We start from the raw sequence: 25,058 nt of genomic DNA on the forward strand, positions 1-25,058 counted from the left end.
CAGGTGTGGCCTCATCAGCACTGCATAGAGGGGAAGATCACATTCCTGTTTGAATATTTCAGCTTCCCCTCTTTAGTGTTAAGTCTAGTTAAGTTTGTGGTAAATTATCTCCTTAAATGTAAGTGGGGTGCTTGATGGAAAACTGGCAGCAGACTTTTTGAAGTAACCCTGTTTCATAGTTTTATACCTACTGCTTTAACGCTGTTCAAGACCAAAAATTAAGACAGAGTTGAAAATTGCTTGAGGAAAAAAGTGGAGTGAATGTGAAGTTTAAGCAGCCCAATCATGGCTAAAGCTAGAAGGCAACTGGAATCTAGATGTATTGCCACAAAAAATTGATTTTCTTTCTAGGATAAAGGATGTATTTGGTAGGTGACTTGCTGAAGTTTCTAACGTGTTATTACACTAAAGAAAATAAGCTACCAGAAAAATACAAACTGTTAACCTCTAAGTGGAGGTAGATGCTGCTGTTATTTGTTTAAGCAGTTCTGGAATGCTTTGGCATTGTTTGACTTACTAGCACAAAAGAAGAAATGACCTCTTCATGAAAAGAATGCTGTGGATAAGCTGGTTGGTACCTTATCAACTTTGCTATTGTAGTTATGCCAGCCAGACATGCTAGTGTGACTTAGACATACTCTCCTACGGTATTTATACTTTGTCAGAGGTGTTCTGAGATTGATTTGTGACCTCATCTGGCATAGAGAGGTGCTGCCAAGTTCTCAGAATTGATAAAATGTAAGCCCGCTTCACAAGAGGTTTATTTAAAACTTCCTGGCTTCAAAGAACTTTGGAAAATATGATGGTTTACTAGCTTTATCATACCTATTTGCCACTGATGCTGTTACTCATCTGCTCTTCCCAAAATCTTGCTGCTTTCAACAAATGATAGCCTGCAGTATCATAGCTGATGGCATTTCTTTTTAGATGCTTTTGAGCTTAAGTTTTGAATAGTTATTTTTCCAAGAGGACTGGGTAGGAGAAGTAAAATCCTGCATGCAAGGTATAAGTTCTAGTCTGTAAGGGCAAGCTTTTAAAAGTACAGTGGTTAGCTCTAAGGAGTGTCAGAGGCAGATAAGGCTAGCCCAACAAGCTTTCTATGACTTAAGCCAATCTAATCAGGCAAGAACAACTTTGAGTTGAGAGCCAGAAGTATGGTTGTGTGTCTAGGGAAGTGTTCTCTATTTTTAGTCAGCTGGTTATCATCTGGCTCTCAGCATGATGTGATGTTGAAAGTGTGGGTTGGGGGAGCTAGAAAGAGATCAGTTGAGGCTCATTTTGTTACTTAATTTCTGCTTTGTTTTTCCTATGCCATTTTGAACAAAAGTAGATTGGTCAAAGTGGCATATTAAGGAACAGACTTATAGTTTGTTGGGTGGTAGTGCACGGGGTAGAAAAATAAAGGCATGCAGGTGGTTGAAAGAGATTGAGAGTATGTGAAAAAAAAGAATATAGATATGGACAAATGGATCTTAAAAAACCACCCACCCTAACTATTAGTGATGACTCAGCTATCCCTATATATTTCAAGTTGCAAGGAAATAGAATGGTTTGAATTTATTATTGGTTTGAGCCTTTGTTCTAAACAGGTCTGAGGTAGGATTGGTAAGGAGCTCCAGGTGTGGTGTAAAAGCCTTTTGCAAAGCATTTGTGCCAAGAACTGTGGGCAACTCTTGCAAATTCATGTTCCTGTTCCACTGGCAAACTCTTCTTCCTATCATTTTTTTATTTCTCACAGCTGTTATTCTATAAATGTGTAGTAATTAAAGTTAAGAATTTTCTCAAATGGGAGAAAAGGAATGCATGTCCCAATTACTAGAGTATGAAAGAGTAATCTATAAATGTAGTGGTAATAAGGTGCAAAGAAATGATATGAAGCAGGCTTTTGAAATGAAGCGACAACAGTAGATTGCCAAACAGGGATGGATACATAGGTTTGAGCCTTTCTGGCAGCTAGTCTCAAGGATTTGCAAATCTGAAGCAGGGAGAGAGTCCAGAGGAGGGCCACGAAGCTGATCAGAGGGCTGGAGCACCTCTCCTGTGAGGACAGGCTGAGAGAGTTGGGATTGTTCAGCCTGGAGAAAAGAAGGCTCCAGGGAGATCTAATTGCAGTTTACCAGTACCTGAAGGGGCCTACAGGAAAGATGGTGAGGGACTGTTTATGAGGGAGTGTAGTGACAGGACAAGGGGTAATGGGTTTAAGCTAAAAGAGGGTCGATTTAGATTAGATGTTAGAAAGAAATTCTTTACTGTGAGAGTGGTGAGGCATTGGAACAGGTTGCCCAGAGAGGTTGTGGAGGCCCCATCCCTGGAAGTGTTCAAGGCCAGGTTGGATGGGGCTTTGGGCAATGTGGTCTAGTGGAGGGTGTCCCTGCCCATGGCAGGGGGGTTGGAACTAGATGATCTTTGAGGTCCCTTCCAACCCAAACCATTCTATGATTTAAGGAACAGGAAGTGGTGCTGGTGAGAAGCTGCAGTTCAGCAGAACATGGGAAATAAGTCAGGGATGTGGCTTTAAGTTACAAGTAAGGAGAAGGTGATGAAGGCTAAAAATAGAGAAGGTCAAAGTTTTGGATTTACATATTATTAATGGAGGAAAGAAGGCTTGGAGACTAAGTGACAAACTCATCTTTCTAAATATCTTAACAGTGATGTTTGAGAAATACCTACTTTCAGTCTAGAGGGGTTGACAGTGTCCAAGCAGGGGGAAGAAGTTTTAGTCTTGGGTATTTGTCTATATGCTTCCCCTGTAAATTGCAATATGTGAGGAACCTATCACCGAGAAGTTCATAAAATTTTCACTTTAGAATTCTAATTGTCCTACTCCTGTAGAAAAGATGGGAAAACATTTCCTTTTTGTTATGGTAGCTGTCAATCTCATATTTGTACTTTTATACACAAGCACAGAATATACTGTCAGACTTGATAATATATGCTACCATGTGTGTTTCTCCAATAAATTGGGAAGCAGAAAATTTGTTGTAAAATTCCAAATTTCTTGCTCTAATAAAATTCTGGCACTGTTAGCATGAGCTCAGGCCTCTATCCATTTTGACAGAGCATTACTGCTCAGGCTGACCTTTGACATTCACAGGAACTCAGGCTTGTAGGGATCTGCAGTTCAGAATGGACACAAAACTTGATTTTTGGGGCGTGTTGGAAACTAGGTAGGCCTGGGATGTTCTTCAGTACTTAAATTTATCTGAATTCTTGCTTATGACTGTGAATTAATGTAGCTGTTTAATGGAGCTTGTCAGTATGTGACACAATCAGGACTGGAAAACTTTCAAGTGCAAATTGACCAGATAAACTATTAATTGTCTTGGCAATATTCTTGACATACTCTGAAAGCAGAGTATTTCAGTAGCAGCTTTTCATTTTTTGTTTTACTTCAGGTTACAGTTGATGTCTTTGTGATATTTCAAGAATTGGGAGGATAACCTTTAAGATGCTTATCTCTGTTAGTTTTGTTTTGAAGGTTTGCTATTTTCTGTTAAAACTGGACACTTAAGCACTCATTTTTGGGACAACCAAAATGTTATGTCTTTATGAGCTCAAGTTCACCTTTTTCTCTGAATTATTGTCCCAAAGACCTGAAAACAGAACACTCATCCATATGATAGCTCACATGAATTAATGTCTGCTCAATATATCATAAGATTTAAGAAGTTTCTTGGGATAAGTGAAAACAAAGTAATAGGTGTTATATGATATGCTAAATATGTTAATGAATCCAATTAGTAACCAAGCAAGTAGAAAAGGAAAATGAGTCTCTATTTCAGGCTCTTTTTCATCTTTACTTAAGATGCAGCTAAAATGAATCTATACATACAGTTGTAAACAGCAAAAAAAGTAGCTTAATATAGTTTTAATAAGGTTTCATATTTGAGATTAGGTAGTGATACCTTCACTATTGCTTTTTTACTAAATTATATTGGAAAGTAAAATACTAAATATGGGATGGGAAATAGTGTGGAAATTGCTCTAGGAATTCAGTAGCATCTTTAATACTGCTGTAAAACATAAGGGATCTAGTCTTGTTAGGTTAAGATACTTTCATCTCTAATTAGAAAAGGGCTTCAGGGTTTCCTTTTAAATTTTTTAAATATTTGCTTTTTAAAAAAATCATACTTACTTTTCTCATCTTTTCTATCCAATTTTATGGCTGTACTACTTGTAACGAGTAACATCTCGAAGGTCAGCTGTGCAAAAAGGATATATACTTCCTGTGATAAAACTTTCCAAAACACCTTTAAAAATGTTTCTGAAATGCTTTTGTGATTGTTTCATTTAAATGCATGCCACACCTTAAATCACCTTATTACTCTATGTAAATTGTATGGAGTTCTCTCTATTTGATTGAATCCACAGCACAGAAAATTGATCAGACTTGTTATTGGTGAGAACCTGAAAATACAAAGCCAATAGCTGGATTTGTTATAAGTCCTCAGTAGCTGGAGGAGCTACAAATAAGTTTGACTCTGGATAAAATTAACTCTTTATGTTTGAATTCCTGTTCACTCTTCTGCAGGTTGTTGTGGGTCATTAATGATAATGATGTCTTGGGAATCGGACATCAGTGTTTTTTCTCTGGACTTGTGATCACCTGGAACCTTGGAAAAATGATGCTGACTAGTCTATACTTCAGCATACTCACCTACAAATATTCATTCTGTTTATCTACTGCTTTACATTTAAGCAGGTTGACTAATATTTAAAAAAAATAGTCTTTTTAAATTGGAGACCTTATAGTGGTTTTTATTGATAGATGCTTACTTTATGATTAGAGCAGTCCAATTTGCCTTCATAATAGAGCCTTTTTCATTTATATATACCATGAAGTGACTACAGAAGTTGAATGAGGATCAGAAAGATCTGTGATTGTTAATGATATTCAGGATTGCTGAACAATAGGTGGTTTCCTATTTGGATAGTCAGATATATCTAGGAACAATTACAACACAACACAGAAAATAAAATGATTATTTTAATATAGTAATTGCTTCTTAACTAGGATCTGGTCTTTTGACATTTCCTGTCCATGGATGCCAATATCTTTTAATATTTGTTCATAGTTCATGCTTTTAAAACAATTTTAGAATGCAAATTTATTTTTCATGAAACAATGAATTTTAATGAAATGTATGCAAATAACAGTTCTTGAGTTGAAGTCCTAAGAATGAAATGTTGCTTTAATGGAGGTATATGTTTTATATTCTGTAGAGCTGGTTTGAGACAGCTGGAAACTAGTTTGTGAAGGAAAAGAGCAGGGATGGCTAAATTACAATGGAGAATATGTTGATCCAATATTTCTCTATAGATAAGGCTGACAATGCTTGTTACTTCTGTCTTAAAACTGAGGATTGTTAGCAATATTTTGGTGAAGGATGGATGAGTGCTAGTTTTTTTTCCACCTCTGATGGTTTTTGATGTGAGCACCTGTCCTCCAGGTACTACAGTGAGATCAGGAAGCTTATTTTAATTAATGTGGGAGTAGGATTTGAGCAAAGATACTAAGTAATGTGTTCTATTTTCAGCTCTGTTCTAACACAGCAGGCAAGTGCTTATCATCAAGCACTTAAATACTCATTGTAGGGTCACTATGACTCTGACTTGCACTTAAATTTTTATATAAGGAGAGTAGAGTAGCAGCCACCATTTCAGCTGCCTGATTCTGGACTTTTCTTAGACATGCAGACATACCAGTGTAACTGAGCTTTGAGGGACCTGTCAAGAGGGCTATTCAGTCTCTGGCAGCTGCACTGTGGGTCAGATTCCCATCCTTGATGTTGTGATTTCAGTGGATTTTGCCAGGAGAAATTTTATGACTGTGCAGAGCATGTGGCAGAAATTGTTTCTAAGGACTTCTATGGAGCTTTTAGGTAATCTCAGGTTCTCACACTTTCTGCTTTAATTGTTTGCTGAATTGAACCATAATCTGTGCTTGTGTTAAGCCTCTGTTAATTTCTACCTAATTGCTTATGTTACTGAAGGAGAAGGAAAGGTTGTATGTATATCAAGTCCCATGTGTGTACTGCAGGCAAAAACTCCATTGCTCTTTTAACTGGATGGAAGTGTGCCTGCATTATATATGTAGTTTTAGATCCCTAGAAATAGAAATATGAAGTTGTAGTCTTCAAACAGGTTTTTTATTTAAAAAAAAATCAGGAACATTTTTATGAAAATACTGTGCTTCTACTATGTATTAAGATACTTCTATAGGTATAGATACATAGTTACAGACAAACATCTTGAAACTTTTCCAAGCTCTAACCTATTGATTAAAAACTCATGAACTCTACTTTTTCAAAAGCTAGTTTTAGTCTGTCTGTAGAGAGTATTATAATAGTAACCATAATAGGTTAGTACAGTCAAGTGATAGAAAAACCTACTTGTGTCTTCACTTACTGAAGATTTTTTTTGTAGAGTCAGTGACTGTAGCAATGTATTAGGAAGCAAGGGACTGGATGTGCAGTTTTTCATGTTGCTTATTAACAAGAAAGTGAACTAATCGTGGTGACATGGTATACTTGTACTGCAGACTGGTTTTGTTTTTATACTTTGTGTGTAAATTATTACTTTAGTAGTTTAATGTTTTCTAGCCAAAAGCTACAGAATCAGGTTGTCAAATCAGCAGATGTCCTTTTTTGATCAAAAAGTAGTGTTGGACAGTAATCATAGCACAGAAAGTGTGAGTCATGGAAGCTGGGGTACTTTTGCCTGATACTGGCACAGACTCTTAGCCCTAACTGCAGTTTGAGAGATGTGGACATCCATCCCTCTTTTTGAAGAAGGCTAAGTGAGGAAGAAACCAGACTAAATTAGTGTTACTGTTGAGACATCTTTTTAAGTGTACTGGAATGTTTCAGCTCTATGTCAGAAATCTAAACAGAATTTACTTGTTTCCTGGTGAGTCCTGTCCTGTGTCCTGTACTGTCTCCCTCCCTGCCCTGGCCACTTCCCTCTTGTAATACTTTCAGAGAAACTAGTGCTTATATGATGGGAGGAGGGTAGAGATGCTGAGAGGAAGAAACATGTAAAGTCCACCACAGTGGACCTTAGTTCTTTGCCTGGGACTCCACTGAGACACCACTGCCCTTGGACCCTGAGAGCAGAACTTACACTTGGACTGCTGAGCAGCAGAGCTTTGCAAGCTGTGCTCAGAGGCAAAAAACCTGCTGTAGCCCTGGAAAAGTACAATACTGAACAAGGAAATGCCACAATTTGTTATACGTACTAAGCCAGTTGCTGTTTATGACTACAAATGGATAGAAAAATGTTTCTCAAACCAATTCTCAATACAATTTTTGTGTATGGAATGCAGCATGCTCAGTTTGAAAATCATTTAGAAACATTAAATATATCTGCAACCTAAAGTCCTTAGAGTGCTGTGTTTGCTTTCTAGCTTTTATTCCTGACTCCTTAGGTGATTGAGATGTGAGATAATGACAGCTCTTGAAGAGTGGGGTTTTTTCTAAGCAGTTTTAAATTGTTCACAAATGTCTCCTTTGCTTCCTACTCCTAATTGAAATGAAAAATTGTGTTAAGTAGGATAAAATTGGTGTGCATGGTGATTGCAATGTCTTTGAAACTTACCTAATAAACAAGAACCTTTAACTCTTCAAGATCAAGAAATGTGTTTATAAATGCTGGGATAATTGTGATAATGTCAGGGGTTAGCTTTTTGTAAACGAGTGGGGGTTTGGGCTTTATTGTTGGAAAACTAGCTGACTTGTATAATGGTTAACCCCGTTTCCTAAATGGAGATGATTACCCTGAGTGCTTATACTGTGCCCTGTCAAATAGTTTCTACCCTTAAATTTAGCCCATCAAAAGGGTGGTTTGCAGTACATGTTCGTTATGTTAATTTGCAACCTATTGGCCCGGATTGCTCGCAGCGGGCACTCATCGCTGCTACACCCTTGTAGATACGCTCCAAACTCAGTGTGCCCCACAGCCCGGGAGCAGGGCTGCAGACGGCCGAGGCCGGTTTCTGTCCCCTCGGCTGCAGGCAGCGCTGGGAGAGGGAGAACGGGGCGCGGGTGGCGGAGCCGCCCCTGCCGCCGCGCTGGCGGGGCAGCCCGGCTGTTGGCTGTTGCCATGGCTCCGGAAAGCCGGGGGAGCCCAATGAGCTGTCTGCGGCAGTGCTGAAAGGACCAGCCATTTTGCTTATGGAAAACAATGTGACACATTCTGCTGTGCTTTACCGGGGAATAAACAAAAATCTCGTCGGAGGAAGCAGGAGAAACGGGCGTATTAGTGAGTAATTACAGTGGCTTAGCGTGCTTACAAGCTGCCATTTTGACAAGCTGGTGACTGCCGTTCCTGCTAGCTGATCAGAGGAGGTGGAATGCAGGGTGATAATGCTGCATATCTGCTGTCAAGCAGCGGAGCGGGGTTTTGTCTTGTAAAGGCAAGGTTTCTCTGCAACGTTATCTCAGCAGCTCGCTCGCTAGCAACTCCGAGTGAAAGCCTGTGATCCAGGAGAAGGGTGTTGCCCTTCCTTCTGCTGCTCTTGTGTGCTGCTGCCTCCAGGAAACAGGCACTACCGAAAAAGCAGGTGTGCAGTTCATCTGGGCTCTGTGCTGCAGGCTGGGCAGAAACCCCTTCTCAGGCTTACGTGCTGCTTATTAGCAGATTGGCTTAGGAGCTTTTGCCTCTGGACTCTTCCACAAAAGGAAGCTGCTGTGCATCTCGGCTTGTGAGAGAGGTATGCCTTTGCATGCACTATTTCGGTTTTGTAAAATAAAACTGAGCAAAACTTCATGCAAGGTATATAAGCTTCTTTAGGTATCTTTGCATTTAAAGGTTGACTTTGGTCAGTGGCTTATTTAAAGTGGCTGCTGAATTAATTGTTCTGATTGCATTTTTGTTAAACATTTCAATGTGATGTTCCATATGGTTACTGATTCAGAAAGGTGTTTCCAATAGTTGATAAAATTTTATGCTTGCATTTCCTACTAAAAGAGAAGGATTTTTTCTTACTGTCCAGATAGCATGGGTGAAATAAAACATGATAGAGCTCACAAGCATATTTGAAAAGCCTTACATCATTGAGTTCATTAGTGGAATTCATGCATTGTGTTCAGCCTGAATGTAACTGGATTTAAATTGTCCAACTGCTGCTGTGCCGTGTATGTAGGTCATAATAAAAAGCAGCTTTTTCACCAGCTTTCAACGTACTGCATGCCCCAGTGCTGTGGTTGATTAGTTTGCGGTACTTCTACTGTTAAGAGTAGTGCTATTACAGCCAGCTCACACCTCCTTTTTAAAGATATTGCACATACCGTGCTAGACAGAGCACAACACACCCATTGTGTCCCTCTCTTTGGCCTTCAGTAAAAGGAAGGAAACCAGCACTCCACATGGAGCACAAGCACATTAATAGCACAAGATGGTTAAACTTTTATTGAACAATCTCAGTGATTGAAATAGGCTAGAGAAGGTAGAGAAAATAAAAACATGAAGACAAATGTAAGGGAATAATTGAAATGTGAGAAGTCTTCTAATTGGGACTATATGTTAATGCTATAGCTTTTTCAGTGCAAAATGAATTGTTCTGAATAGTTATTAATTGTATCTGCTTTAGAGATGAAAGCTGTTGTTAGTCCTAGGTCAATAAAACCACATTCTCTCAGTACTGATAATGTTTGTATTAAAAGAAGCATTTTATGAACTACCAACTGTATTCTCACCAAGTAATACAATTTCTGAAGTAGCTAATACTGAAATGCATTAAATTTTTCTAACTGAACCAAATGTGATTCACCTTATGTCTATAGGAAATGGAATAATATTTTGGTGTTAACTCTTATTAAATAATAACAACGTGGATTTAAATCACACTGAGAATGTGCCATTTGTTTGGACACTTGAGTGGGCATGAAATCAAGAATTTGAGGTCTGGTATCTTTATAGTTAAATTAGTAACCAGTGCTCTGTAATTAGGAGCCAAATTCCAATGTCTTATGTGTGTATATATATCCTGCAAGGGTATTTGGACAAGCATGTTCAGTAACTGTCCCCCAAATGAGAAGTTGCATTTGGAAACAGCAATATATAAATGGATTGCTACTATGCATTGTCTCCATCAGAAAAGCTCCATCTTACTTGAATCATTCTAGTATTTTATTTGGTGAATGCACATCCCAACTTCTTCTTGTATGCCTCTGTGTCAGTCACACAGTAAGTTGTTTAGAGAACTGCTAGCATCTGCTTTCTATGAAGTGGAATGCACATTTAGTGTGGTACTACATGAATGTTTATGATTAAGTCTGTAATTATGATGAAAATGATAAACAAGCAGAGCTGGCATTTCCTTTAAGGTGTTTGTAAGTTTTTAACAAGGAGTTAGAGAGCTTTTGTTATGACAATAAGAAATATGGATATAGCACTATGCAAGAAGTGAAGGATCTTGCAGTTCAAGGTGGACATACTCCTGTTATGAAGAATTTATGGCGTAAGAAAGCAAGTGAAGACTAGCTATGACTAATCACTGAACAGTGTGGACACATCAGGTGCTGATAGATGCTTTTTGTTAGTCTTTATTATTCAAAGCAATATTCTTTACTCCTTCCATTGTGCTTTTCTCCCTTTGTCTCTTTTCTCATATCAATTCCCAGCTTCCCTCTGTTTCCTTACTGTCTCTTTGGCAACATCTGATCCTCTCTGAGCTATTTGTAAATCAAATCGGTGACTGTCAGTAATGGTCATGGAAGTGCTGCAATAGAATCTGGTGTGGAGGAAGAATTTAAATCAGTTAGAGGTAAGAAACAGCAGCTAAGTAAAGAACGTATCCAGTATGAACTAACTCCACATAATGTGAGGTATAGAAGCATAGAATTGGGTCACTGATGTAGAAATTAAATGGGCAAGGAGGGATAAAAACATTTTTCACCTCATGATGAGCTGAAGTGTACTTAAAAACAGAAGGCTTACAAGAAGACCTTGACAATAACATGACACAAACCAATTTGGATGTTTCTGTGATGGAAGGGAAGACATCAAGGTCCAATTGAAGTCTAGAAGTTTTTCATGTTTTAGTGGAGCCACAGTTTCTATCCAAGAGATGATTATACATGCTTTTGGAAGGTCTGTAGATTATGTGAAGTCAGGTGCTCTCTTGGTCAGCAGGGATGTAAATAAGATCAGCTGTCATGCTTTAACATTATGGTCCCTTTGAACAGGAGTTTGGTTTTTTTGAGGCAGATGACCTTCAAAGGTGACTCTGGGCCCATGTGTTGTGCTCATAAACAGGATACTAACAAAGCAAAAGCAGGCAGATGAATCCTAAAATGCAGTATCATAGTAGCAGGTGCAAATAGTAATAGAAATGAGAGAACAGGATGATGAAAGAAGATAGAATCAAGTGGTGTAACAGTTTTTTTGGTATGTTGTTTGTTTAAAATAATCAGCTTTGAGCAAACAGTGATAGGCATCAACCAACCATGTGGTCTGTGGAACACAATAACCTTATGAGAGGGATAGTGTGGAAGTTCATTTACCCTCAGCCTATGGCCTGTTCTCTGTATATTTACAAATATGACCAGTCTGCAAGTAACAATGCAGATGGCATGTGCCCAGGGAACATGCTCAGATATTGAATTAGGGTACATCATATAATGTTACACTGCAGACAGCTGAATGTCACTTTCGTATTGGAAGGATCAGGTATTGAATATAATAGACCAATGATGAGGTTGCAGCTGGAGTGGGCAAATTGCATCAGATGTGACTGTGGAACAATATTTCTGTTCCAGTGAGGCTGTCTGCGCAAACATGGAAATAAAAGTTGGCAATTCCTGCTTGTTTGTAAACTAGAATTTTAGAAATGTATAGTTTGGTATTGTGTTCTACTCTGACATTGATCGTTTCCTATGTCACTATTTCAGTGTTGTATTAAGCATGTTACTTATTGTCCATTTTTTTCTTCCTTTGCTGTTGCATGTAGTGTATAGGTTCCTATTTGAGAGATGGCTGTACCATATATATTCGGTGCTCATTTTTCTTCAAATAGTGTGGCATCATTTCATGAAAGTGTTTTAACAAAAGTTGACCTTTCTGAAATTATGAAGCTTCTTAACATTCTAAGGCTACAACCAAAGCTAAAAAGACTTTCAAAGGCATTGATGTAACAGAAAACTTGTGTATGGGAGGGAGAATGGAGACAAGTAAATACTTTAAATGGCAGCATGTATCTTTGAGTAAAGGTATGCTGGATGACCACATTCTAGATGTACTCCTACTTTCAGTTTTTTTGAAGCATGAAATGTATTTTCTGTTCAGATGTATTGTTCCATAATGGTGATACATCATAGCTAATGCTGCTGTAAAGCAGGAAATTCCAAAGATGGAGCCTTTACTTCTGTTATTTCTAACTTCTTTCCCTAAATAGATTGATTTTTTTCCCCCATCTTTCTGTACTGAATAAAGATAGTGTTCTGATTCATCCACCCTTAAAAACCTCACCAACCACCATCAGGGGGTTGAATAGCACAGATGTGGTTCTGTGTTCTTAAGTAACCTGAGTAACATAGTACAGTTTTTAAGAGTTGATGCTGAAGATCCTAAGCGTCAAAGGATGGGGGAAAAAATATGATGGCAGGAAAAGCAACCCTTTCTCCTCTCAATCTTTACTTTGATCAAACTATACAGTAAATGTTTGTTAGCCTTTTCAGAAAACCGTTCATTATTCTATGTCTCAGCATTAAAGCTTTACTTATTTTATGACACTTATCTTGCATTTTATATAGAAGTGTTAAAGTAGTGTACAACTGAACTGTTTGATGGGTAACTAAAGCTATCCCTAGTTCTAGCTAATCAGCAACTGCTGCTAATTTGTCAACAAGCATAGCAGTTTTACTCTTTTGCTTCTTCAGGACCCAAAAGAAAAGGCAGAGATGCATGAGGAAACCCAAGGGAAATGGAATCAGTAACTAAAATTCTCATAGCTGAAAATCACATTTGTTGAGGCTTATAAAAACAGTAACATGCATTGATTTCTAAAGGTTGCATTTATTTATAGGATCAACAGTTATGCTAATAAGAATTCAGTAGCTGTGACTGAAGGTCAAAATAGGTGGAAGGGTCTCTGGTTTTTCAAGCAGTTTAAGGAACTGGACCCTTTTTTTACTGATTTTTTTTTTTAAGCAATGTCAATAGATAAGATCCCAGTTCAACTGCAGCAAGGCTGAAAGGTGGCTGTAATGCTTCCTGAGAGGCTTAAGGTTGGATGGTGTAGCCTATGATGAGAATGGAATAGGGACTGTGTCAACAGCAGGATGGCTATACTGTTCTTTTCAGTGTGTTGCCATGTTGTCTGAGGACTCATTAGCTGTAGCCTGAATGTAAAGCTTCATCACCATAGCATACCCTGAGTGTTATGTTTAATAAAACTACATATTCCTTACTAGGATAGGCACAAGTATGTGAAGCCACAGAAAGCATAGGTTGCCACCTTGCAGAAAGGCATAGATATTGTTTAAACATCATGGCAGTAGTAAGTGATGAATGTGTGGAAGATGCAACAAATTTTCCTGTGTCAATAGCTTATAAATATTGGTACTTGAGGTAAGACTTTGAAAGACAAATTAGCTTATTGTAGAGATCTGACAGGTGTTCTTGATGAAATATAGTGACTGGTCTCTAGGTTTAGTAATAAGGAATACCAGTAAGGAATAAAAATAGTGATTTTTGGAATGTAAATTGTAGAAGAAATATTAGTATTTGAGTTTATCGTATATAGAAAAGTCAGAATGAGTTATGAAAACAGAATGGTCAGATTTGTATTTTTACTATGATTAATTATAGATTAAGTGCAAAACAGAGTATGCTATACCACAAAATTTGTGAAAGTACAAATTCAATTCATAACTGTTAGGATTAAGACTGCTTTTTTGGTCTTTTGATTGGAATAAAATGCAAATATAAACAAAACATCTCATGGCTGTTTACAGCTGATCTCATAAACTGTTTTGACTTTGTGACTGGAAGAAGGATATCCAGTAGGACAGACTTCCTAAAAGCCAATACTTTGCCAAAGTTTAGTTTTAGGAAATGAGCACAGGGAGGCTGTCTATGATTCAGTTATCTAGACCAATTCTGACATCTGAAAAAATTATGAACTAGAAATTACACTTTACTACAGAGGTGTCTCTGCATATGAACAGTATTTTCGCTATTTTAAGTGACCACGAGGGAAAAGTAGTGATTCAGGGCAGTAGAACAAAGTGTGAGGTAGACAGTTAAATTGGGATACTTGAATGTTGTCTGCCTTTGTTCATTGTCTCTTAATGTTAAAAAAATTAGATATTATTATAAAACCAAAAATATTTCCTTTTTTGTAAGCATAAACATAATCTGAAATCAGGATACTGCTGGCACCAAGTTTTCAAGCAGGTGCAAAATGATATCTGTAAGGTACAAAATAGCTGTTTCTCACTGAACTTCGTGTTCATTTGAGAATCTCAAGTTCTGTATTGTTATGCAGATAATTAGAGCTTTTGCAGTTCCTTGAACTATGATAAATAAGGACAAATAAATAATTGGTATGATGTGATTATTAATTGGTGAGATTTACAAAGAATTGTATTTTAGGAAGGCTATTTAGTAAATCCTTAACACAGAATGTTTTCCTTTCTCAGATGAAGCAGCCAATATTGGGACATTGTAAGGGGTAGGTTAATGGATTAGAAGGCCTGAGCTTTAGCTTGGTATTTCAGCTGCTGTTTTTAAACATTATGAAACATCTATGGAAGTTTTGAATTTCCAAAAAGACTAGCTTTTGAGGCAATCCTAAACCGTAGTGATTGGCCTGGATGAAGTATATAATAATTCCCTTTTGAACATAGAGGTCACACTACTGACTTATGTGATTTGTGCTTTACACTTAATATCTTAAGCAGCTCTTGTCTGATTTAGGCATCAAGCTTGTATTTTTTCCTACTAATGGTAAGGATTTTTGAGACAAGCAAGCAGTAACAACACAATGGGATGCCAGTGGAAAACACTCAGTATGTATCACTTAAGTCACAGATTGATCATGTGCTTCACACTACTCCTGCTAGCCAGTTATACATTTTATACATTTTAATAAGCAAATTCTGTCAGAAGCCAGCAGTTGCCAGCATATTTTTAATTTAATTTAGTTTCCAGTGAATTTTTAATGAACAGGGAACTCTAAGCAGTGACATCCTCGCAGATAATCAAATTCACTGTTTTTCTTTTGAAGAAATCTGTATTTGTTGGGAATCTTGAGGAAATAATAATTTCTATGGGGCTACAATCAAATGGTTTCCTTTGAATAAGTAAAATATAAAAGGGGCTAATCAAATGAAGTGCTACTGTATGAGAGCTAAGTGAGATGGTGACAGGTTTGACAGCAGAATAAAGACTAAACCAAAGACTTTGTTTTGACATACATGCAAATAATCAGGCAAATTCAAGTCTTTTAACAGACTTCTTCTATAAGGGTCACTTTACTGATATGGATCGTGTAATCTGAGCCTTGCAGGTTATCATTCTACTTTTAAACAAGTTCAAGAGAGGTTTTTAATTCCTTATTTGCATAGCTGTAGATTTACAAGTTCACATGCTTTTGACGATGGCATTTGATTCACAGATGACTGATTTATGGTCTTGAGCAAAGGCCAGATTCAGGGCATGCCTTATTGTCAGGACTGCAAACTCTATAAAAGATTTTCTAGTTAACACATACTATAGTTAAGCATTAGGACGACACCTTCCAGCTTGAAGCAATGGTTTTATTGTGAGCAAGACAAAAATAATTGTAGAGATGTTATGCTAAATTAATCCATGTGTGAATTTGTTTAGATTTTTTAATATTTAGTGGTGTAATTATCTTAAAAATAATTTTCTGAAATGCAAATAAGTTACTGCTTAACTAAAAACCACAAATGAAAATAAACACATTAGTATAACTAAGAGCTACAAAAGGAACAACAGCAAATAGATGTTACACTATTTTTATGTAGATGCATTCTACTTCCAGTTCTGGCAGTCATTGTATCATTAGCCAGCAGAAGAGAAAGGGCAGATGAAGTATTTCCTGATGAAAGGATAAAAAGACTGTCATCTGAGTTCCTATTTGAAAGGAAACTATTTATGTAATTGTTTCTATCAATATTTAGATCATCACTATGCAAAGAAAGGATTGGGGTTGAGTTCCCTTTGCAATAGATGCTGAACATAAAATAGTTGCAAAGGTAAACTGAAGAGCAAGTTTATTAACAGGTGGCTTTGACCACTACTTGACCATGATGCTAGTGGTTTCCAGATTTCTTACAGCAGAAACGAAAAATTAAAAGTAGCTTGAGAAACAAGCAAATAATGGCTTTGTAGATACAAACTTGGGAAGTGTTCTTATGATAAAAGCCTACTGTTTCTTATGTGTAGATGAAACTTTTGTGGGTAAACCTGAGCAGATAGTGACCAAAGTTGTGGTGAGAGTTGTAAGAGGAGACAAGAAGAGAATTATGAAAGTGCTTGAGAGGGAAGAGTAAAAAGATATAATTGTTGCAGTGAGAAGACAAGGAGCCAACTGTATGTGCCCACTGTTCTGGGGCAGGACAGGTACGATGGCTTCAAAGCAAAAATCTGGACTGTGGTCTCATGGGGTGCATTTTGCATAGATCAGAAAGCATTACCGAAAACTGAGAGCCTTAGATACTCTTGTTAAATTGTGTGATGACAGAGGCCTAAACAATAGCATTCCTAATGGGGGACAAAAAAAACCCCCAACATCAGACTTTCAAAAGTGCAGTGGAGAAATCAATCCTCTCAGGAAAAGTTACAACGCACTGCTTAGGGGAGAGCAAAGGGGAAGCAGGTGTGAGGAAAAATGAGTCAGGTCCTTGAGGATTTCACATGCTTTGAGTATTCAAGGTCTTTTGTGTTTAAAAAAAAATACTATATTTGCATTGTAGTCAAATTTCTAACCTATGCACAATTTGTCAGGGCACCTGCAGATTTTCTTATTTTTTTAGTCTTCATATGTACACTTAAGAATTCCAGTCCCAATTTGCAGATTTGAAAACAATTTATCCCCTCCTGTGGTTTTATTCTGTGTTGCATTTTATTCTTGGGAGACCCAAATGGTCAAGTCTTGGCTGTCTGTAAGTACTTTAGATGAAGCATTATAAGTTTGATCCATGTTTTGAAATAGATATTTATGTGAATATCCAGTGCGGAAATGGGATGGACTCTCTCTAGCTGCCCTCCACCAGTGATGGAATAGCGCGATCCTGAGGGTAGGAGTCAGGCAGTGGGTAGTTCAGAGAGAAGTGAAACACTTTATAAAAGAACTTGCTGTGATGCTCAGTTCAGCTGGCTGTTGTTAGAGGGAACTTGATTCTCTGATTCTGAAGTCAGTAATTCCTAAACACCTATTTATACTCTGAGCGATCTGCTCCTTCTGCTGTGTCTGTGTATTTGCTGACAATTTTCCATTCTGGTTCCTGTCCAATGGTTTTGTACCAAATTATTTTAGCTGGGGCAAATCGTGTTAAAACATTAATGGGACATTTTGTGCATTTTGCTTTATATACCTGCACGTTAGGACTGCAAATTCTTTACGGAATATGTGTTTTTCTCATTGTGCATACTTGGTTTTCAAATCATTACTTGAGCTGGAAGTTTGAAGGTAGCTTGAATTCAAACATGGCTTAAAAGAATAATTATTTTGTAAGCTTTCTTGTGTGTAGTCCTCTCAGAAATCTATGTAATTCTACTGTTATCTTCAGTATTCTATAAATTTTGGTCAGATTTCTACAGACTTTATTGTCCAGTATGTTCAGGAACAGATTTTCTTTATGTTCATTAAAAGCATGTTTTTCTTAACTAATTGCAGATAATATTGTGAAAGCTTCAGATTTGATACCTAAAATTGTAAAAACATTCTAATCATATGTAAATTAAATCTTCTTAAAAGAAGCCACTCCTTTTGTTACTGGACTTATTTTCTGTAGCGTTGGCATGGGGGTAGTTTTTACTGAGGACCTTTTTAAAGAGCTGAAAGTTTGGGCGTTTATAGCTCTTCAGTGCCCAACAGCAAATAGTTTTGTTAATGAACTTTTTTAGGGATAAGTTTGGAACTATACTGTGAGGCCCCTACCCACTTTTGGTGGGTACAGTACATGACTGTAAAAATTATACCCTTAGATTTGCAAAGCTGTGAAATGTTATTTTCTCTTTATCATAATCCTAAATTAGTCTCTTCTGGCTGCAAGTGCTGAAAGTAAGATTCAAGTTTAGGCTTGTAAGAATCTAGTCTGAGGAAGACTCTGAAAAGCAAGGTCATGACTTCAAGGTAGTTGTTCTTCTGTGACTTACCTCAAACCTGGGTGTATATAGTATCCTTTTCAAAGACACATTCTAAACAAGGAACTTAAAATTTATTTAAATATTTCTTTGAAGAAGGCAGAGATAAGTTGAGCAAGATGAAACTTACAAATGGAATATTGGAAAGATTTAAATAAAAGATGAAAAAAAAAGTGTTGCACTTGTGTCTGTCACTTGAAATAATGATTATTTTTTAAAAATTCACATAGACATTTAAGTCTCATCAGTAAGATCTGTGTTGAAAAGGTTGGAGCTATCTGAATGAATTTGCTAATCTTATTTACAGTATGTTTATTACTGGAAATGGCTTTATGTGTATATATACACATAGTTTATCATATTTTTTGATGGCCTGGAAGATACATAATTATGCTTCCTAAAACTTGATGAACATCAGAAATTACTTCCAAATTATGCTGTGCATTTCAAGCCGGGATCCTACAAGTGCTAACCAGACTTGAAAATTGAGGTCAGTGTGGTTTTGGTGTTTTATCATGCTTAACTTTGTCCTGCCTGTACCAGACACACCTGAAAGTTTGAAATGTCACCATTGAAATCAAGGTAAGGGGTCACCTTAGTTTCATGAAGAGGATGAATCAGGAAATAAGATGTCATGTTGTTGTTACAAAGGCAGTAATGTTTCAATATTGTATCCTAAGATTTTGTAAGTTCTTTAGGTATGGATCACAACAGTTGTTAGCATAGAGTTTTGTTTGTAGTTCAATGTTATTTCTATTTTTAAAAATACTGTAAAATTGAAGTACTTAGGAACAGTTTAGAGTTTGATCTTGACACATTTTTAGTTCATGCCACCAGTTTATCATAAACTGATTTTGTTATAAATAACAAAAAGCTGCATAGATACTATGTAAAACTATTAGTGACTTCCCCCACTCTATTGTGGTACTCTGGTTTCAAGCTATAGTTTTCAGATAACTGTTGATCATATGTCATCTCTTTTCACTGTGCTAATCAGAATGCAAAGGCTACAAAATTAACATAAAATGCTTTTTTGATGTTTTCTTTATGAGCAATTTGTTTAATTGCTGTAGGAATCAAATGTGCCTGAGCTTAAATTGCAAGTCGAGGGGTTCATAGCAGAAGTCAAGGAAATGCAAGGAGCTTTATGTGTTCTGGACACTAAATTTGTAATAATTAAGCTTCTGCTAAGAAGTCTAATATGTCTACTTTTAATGTTTTTATGTACAACATTGTAATTTGACAATTTTTTTATATCTACATTCTCTTTCAGGATAAGATAGAAAACTAGGATGTTAAATTATCTTGTAAAAACTTAGTAAAAAAATTTACCTTTCAACATCTCAGTTTTATTTTTCTGTGTATGTAAACTTTCAAGCCATTTTAGAAGCAGAGAATAGCAGAAGTCACTGGCTTGATCTTCTAGTTTTCTTAAGTGCAAACATTCATTAGTCTGTTGTTGCTTGTAGTGATCTTTGTCTAAGGATGAGAGAATTGAGAATTTCTCTTTTGAACAGGACCAAGCTGATGAAAAATTGAAAAGCCTTGAGGCAAAAAAGGGGCTTTTGAGCTTTTATTATTAATAGATGGATGACTTTGAAAAACAGATGATGTTAAAGTTCCGAGGAAGTAAACAATTTCTAGGAAGGGAAATCTGCCTTTCCCATATGTGGTGGGGTTTATTGTTTTTGGGTTGGTTTGTTTTTTTTTTTAAAGAGAGGAAACTGCCCAATAAGTATAAAACTTCAGGGTTACAAAATAGTATATTGACTTCAAATTATATTACCTTTTGACTTCCAGTTCTCACATAGCTTAAGGTCTGCCTGACCGTGATTGTGATATTTTCATTTCTCCTCTTCAAGCCTTCTATGTAACTTAACTGCCATGGGTTTAGGTTTATGGTATGAACACAGGTGCTGCTTCCTTTACCCAATGTGCAAAATACATATAGTCATATTGTTCCAACTGTCAGTTTGTTGCTGTTGAGAGTATTTTTGAGGACTTTTCTGTCCACCTTCCTAGTTTGCATTGGCCTCTGTTACATGAATTGGGGTCTCTTAAAAGGTCTGATTTTTCATAAGAAGTATACGCTACATCTCTCAAAGTGTGCGTAGCCCTTCAATGTGCATCATACTGGTTACCAAAAATGGACATAGCAAGGAAGCATTGTTTTAGAGTTGTGTTATGTAGCCTTATGTGTGGAAGAAATTTTCTATGCAAGGAGAAAGCCTTTGGTGGAAAACATAGCTACAGTTTTGGATTCTCTATTAATTAATGATGCTCACTGATCAGTAATGAAACTGTATTGAGGGAGGAGAATTAGGAAATTTTGCTAAAAATCAGTGTTACCCACAACAACTTCTGTCTTGTTGCTACTGTATTTGCCACTGAAATGAGAGTCTAGTTCTGTTAACTGAAAAATTAGTTCTGGCCTGCAAATATGTCAATATAGAGCAATTAACTGGCAAAACAGCTGTAACATCCTGTGTTGCCTTAAAAACAGCAAACATCAGCTTGTCTTGCCCCTGCTAGGGAAAAGCATGAATGTAGCTCAAACAAGTGTTTCAAACTAATAGCCTGTTCTGCAATTAATGGTGCTGTAGAGAACACAAATAGCAAACAAAAACTGTAAAAGAGCTTTCATTTTCACTTAGCTGAAGCAATACATGATAAATGACTACATATTAATATGCTTCTGTTAACAAGAAGGTAAAACAAATGGAAGCTCAGCACTGATTTCCTGAGCTGTTCTCCTAGTGGGCTAGGGCTACTTTGGGTGTAGAGTGTCCTTTGGGCAATGTTGACATTGTGCTAAAACTTCACCTTTGGAACCTGAAGCTGAAGAACTTTCTGGAAGCCAAGTCATCCTTTCCTTCCAAGCTACTAGTGTGAAGAACTGTCAAATTTCTGGGGACATTATGATCTTCAGATATAGAGAGATTTGAACAGGAAGGGATCAATTTTCTGCTTTAGGGACTTCCTGTTAATCATGATACATCATACTGCAGAAGAGGAGATTGCCCAGGTGATTTGCTGTCAGCAAAAAAAAAAAAATCATAACAGCTTCCTGCTGCTATATCATTCCCCTTCTCTAACATATTTAGGTAACTTACCTGCCCTCAAAGTTACAACAGTCTCTATTTGGATTGTCTGGAAAGCATTGGTTTCAGTAATACTGTAACTGGGGTGTCAAGATTTTCTAATTCAAAAAAAATCAGTTGCAGGTTCTCCAGGGTATGAAACTTTCTTGTACAATTATGAGCCAAATGTATGCAGCTAACAAGATACTGTACCTTTGGCCTTTCAAGACAGTATGAACATGCTGCTATTTAATAATATCTGGCTGTATACATCCAGTGATGATATTGTTCTGACCGATTGTAGGTGAACTTACGTGTTGAGTCCTTACATTTATCTCCTGATGTGTGAGTGGGAAAGAAAACATGAGGCAGCTACTGTCTGTGTCTCTCTGGGAATCACCAACAATTTGGTACATATTAAAGCTTATTTTTGGGGTCACGCTCAATTTCATAAAGCCTTGAGAGCCTTGATGTTTCTAGCTAAGGTGTATGTTGATACTGATCACGCTCTACCCTGAGTTTTCCATTCCAGCTCTTGCAGCCCTTAGAGCTTTTTTGAACTTCTCTACAGGAATCGTACATTCTCTACAGTTCATGCTGTGTATAATTTATCTATTGTCTTTATTGTGTAGGCCTAATGTTATAAATTAAGTCTGTGCCTGCCAATAGCATGAAGCCACAAGCTTGACAGGCTAGTTATTGGCTTATTAGAAGTAGAAGGGTGAGAAATGGCTTCACTGAGCTGCATATAGAGAGGGGTCCATGCTACCTTTAAAGAAAGCAGTGATTCAACTGTAGTCTCGAATAAGGTGATTTTGAGCTGGGTCCCAATCTAACATAGTGTTTTCTTTAAGACATATTATTTCCTTTAATGCTATATATTGGCTAAGCCTCACTGACATCTATGGCAGGCCCTCAAATTTGCTGTGCTGTCTGTGTGCAATGCAATATAAAGAAGGTGTGGTGTAGGCTGGCAGTTGGGCAGCTCTGGTCCTGCTTTTGACTTGTGTATGTGTGGAATTTGAGCTTGATTCTGTATATCTAAATCACCTGAACTTCTACATTTCAGGCTTAAATTACATGAAAGGACACTTTGGTTAGAGCTAAAAAAAAAAATAAAATAATGCTAAGGATAACTAAGTACTACAGTGTCTAAAGAAGTTGGGATATCTTTCTTGCTGGGATGTCTTCTGAAACAGGCTGATGAAGTATCTGTCATGAACGATACACTTACTCTGGGTTTTGCTGTTATGAAGCAGATGGACCAGATGACCTGGAGATCCCTTCTCTTTGATATGAGGGATTGTAGGAAAAATGACTCAAATTTAGTGTGCTGCTGTTTATGTTGCCCAAAGTCAGAATGGTTTGTGACTTCGTACAAGCTGACATGGCTTGGTTTGTAGCCAGATCTATTTTCACACCCTTCATGAATAACCAGCCTGTCACTGCTATCCTATCAAAAATTCCTTTAGAATCAGTCCATAGAAACAACTCCAGCAAAGGCATAAGAATGTGTGGCTTGGGGTAAAAGCATGTGATCATAAGGAGAGCTGAAGTTGACTTCAAGTTCTGCCGGAATGTGGTGCAGATAGAATCATAGAATGGTGTGAGTTGGAAGGGACCTTTTAAAGGTCATCTAGTCCAACACTCCTGCAGTGAGCAGGGACATCTTCAATGTGATCAGGTTTCCCAAAGCCCCATCCAACCTGACATTGAATGTTTCTCGGGATGGGGCATCTGCAACCTGTTCCAGTGTTTCACCACCCTCATAAAAAATTTCTTCTTTATATCTAGTCTAGATCTATCCTCTTTTAGTTTAAAACCATTACCCTTTATCCTATTGCAATAGGCCCCACTAAAAAGTCTGTCCCCAGCTTTCTTGTAGGCCCCCTTTAAGTATTGAAAGGCTGCAATAAGATCTCCCCAGAGCCTTCTCTTCTCCAGGCTGAGCAGCACCCCCAACTCTCTCAGCCTGTCCTCATAGGAGAGGTATTCCATTTCTCTGATCATTTTTGTGGCCCTCCTCTGGACTCACTCCAACAGCTCCATGTCTTTCCTATGCTGAGGACCCCAGAGCTGGATGCAGTACTCCAGGTGGGGTCTCACTAGAGCTAAGTATGGAGGTAGAATCACCTGCCTCAGTCTGCTGACCACACTTCTTTTTATGCAGCCCAGAATACAGTTGGCTTGCAGGGCTGCAAGCACAGATTGCTATTTTATGTCCAGTTTTTCATCCACCGTTATCTTCAAGCCCTTGGACAAAAGCACAGTTTAGGTCTTGGAGCTGCAGTATTTGCCCAATAGCTTTGGTGCCTTCAGACATGGCACTCTTGGTTAGGTCTCTGGGCAGCTCCTAGTGCGTGACAGACTCCACCTCTGAGGAACTGATGGTCAAGCATTCCTTGTGATATGCCAGACAACTTGCTTTTCCAGTGATACATTCAATGATGTCATTAACAAAGGAGTTCATGATCTCCACGGCCTTGATTAGGATACTGGTGTCAGGATGGATCTGCGTTAGCACCTTGTACTGATGGATGCAGCAGCTCTCCTTTCTACTATTCTTATCTTACTTGTACTCTCCTTTCAGATTTTGGTGACAGCATTTTTGGAGTCCTTGTTGGGAGCAGGAGCTGGCTTGGTAGGCTCAAGTATTTTAGCAGCATCTTTTTTCGCCAGTAAGCAATGTGAAGGTGAGCAAAGGTGGAGGCAGCGTAGCTGAGAATGGCTTGAGTCCAGTGGTGGCATGTACCTGAGCTCTTGAAATAACTACCTTCTTTGCAGCCTGAAGGACTGATAACTGTCACAATTGTATGAAACTGTGCACAGCAAGCTTGAAAGTTTGCTGAGGCAATTGTGTCTCAATGAGCTTTGGCTGACTTTAGCTGGTCTTATGATGTTAATATGCTATGGTGTAATTAGAGATAGGAAACCCAAATGCACATGTTGGGTCTTGTTGAAAACCAGATAATGCCTTTGACCTCAGTTTCTTGAAAACAAAGAAAAAATATTACTCCGCCAGTATTAGCTAGTATTCTAAAATGCTGCAGTATTATCTGCCCATAGCTGGGAAGCCTTCAAAGCTTTGCACAGTTGCTGATGCCTTTAGGTTGTGCTTTCAGTTAAGTGGATTATAGTATCGAAATGCATAAACTGAAGGAAAATTTAAGGAAAGACAGTTCTCTAAACTGCTTTTACCTGTTATTTGACTTCTAGTGAGAGGTTTTTACTCAGTTGAGTTGACAAGTATCATTCTCTTCATCCTAGTGTTTATTTCCTGAAATCTTCAGTTGCAGTAGGTCTGCTGTCCCCTGTCCCCTATCCCCTATGTTATGAGTAGCAGAAAACGTTAAAATTACTTGATTGGTAAAGCTAAGGACTGTTTTTCATACAAGTCCCTTATTGTTTTCTTTACTGAATTGGCAGCTTAGCAAATTGGCTGAACACCATTGTGTTAATTATTGAGAAGCCTAAATTCCTTTGTGGATTTAGTCATGGTAATTGGAATAGAAACTCAATACAGAATGCGGAGGTGTAAAGCTGGCCTGGCTGTAATCTGGTGGTTTAAGAAAGAACAGAATGGTATTAGTATTAGGCATTATTTGCTCTGTAACATAAATCTTTGTGAAGTGAAAGGAGGGA

The 25,058-nt window shown here is 37.6% G+C and overlaps 1 protein-coding gene and 1 pseudogene across 2 annotated transcripts in view; one reads left to right on the forward strand and one right to left on the reverse strand.

Moving 5' to 3' along the window:
* The first annotated feature begins 7,981 nt into the window (after positions 1–7,981).
* SORBS2 (sorbin and SH3 domain containing 2) overlaps positions 7,982–25,058 on the forward strand; it is a 169,244-nt gene continuing 152,167 nt past the window's right edge. The window contains exon 1 of one of the 2 annotated variants that reach the window (XM_054824383.1): positions 7,982–8,710. The gene's annotated coding sequence lies outside the window, so the exon portion shown is untranslated. The remainder of the gene's footprint in view (positions 8,711–25,058) is intronic. The other variant, XM_054824386.1, reaches the window with a different exon arrangement.
* On the reverse strand, positions 23,647–24,164 carry LOC129206493 (histone H2B type 1-M-like; annotated as a pseudogene).

Source organism: Grus americana, chromosome 4 (genome assembly GCF_028858705.1).
Source record: "Grus americana isolate bGruAme1 chromosome 4, bGruAme1.mat, whole genome shotgun sequence".
NCBI lineage: Eukaryota > Metazoa > Chordata > Aves > Gruiformes > Gruidae > Grus > Grus americana.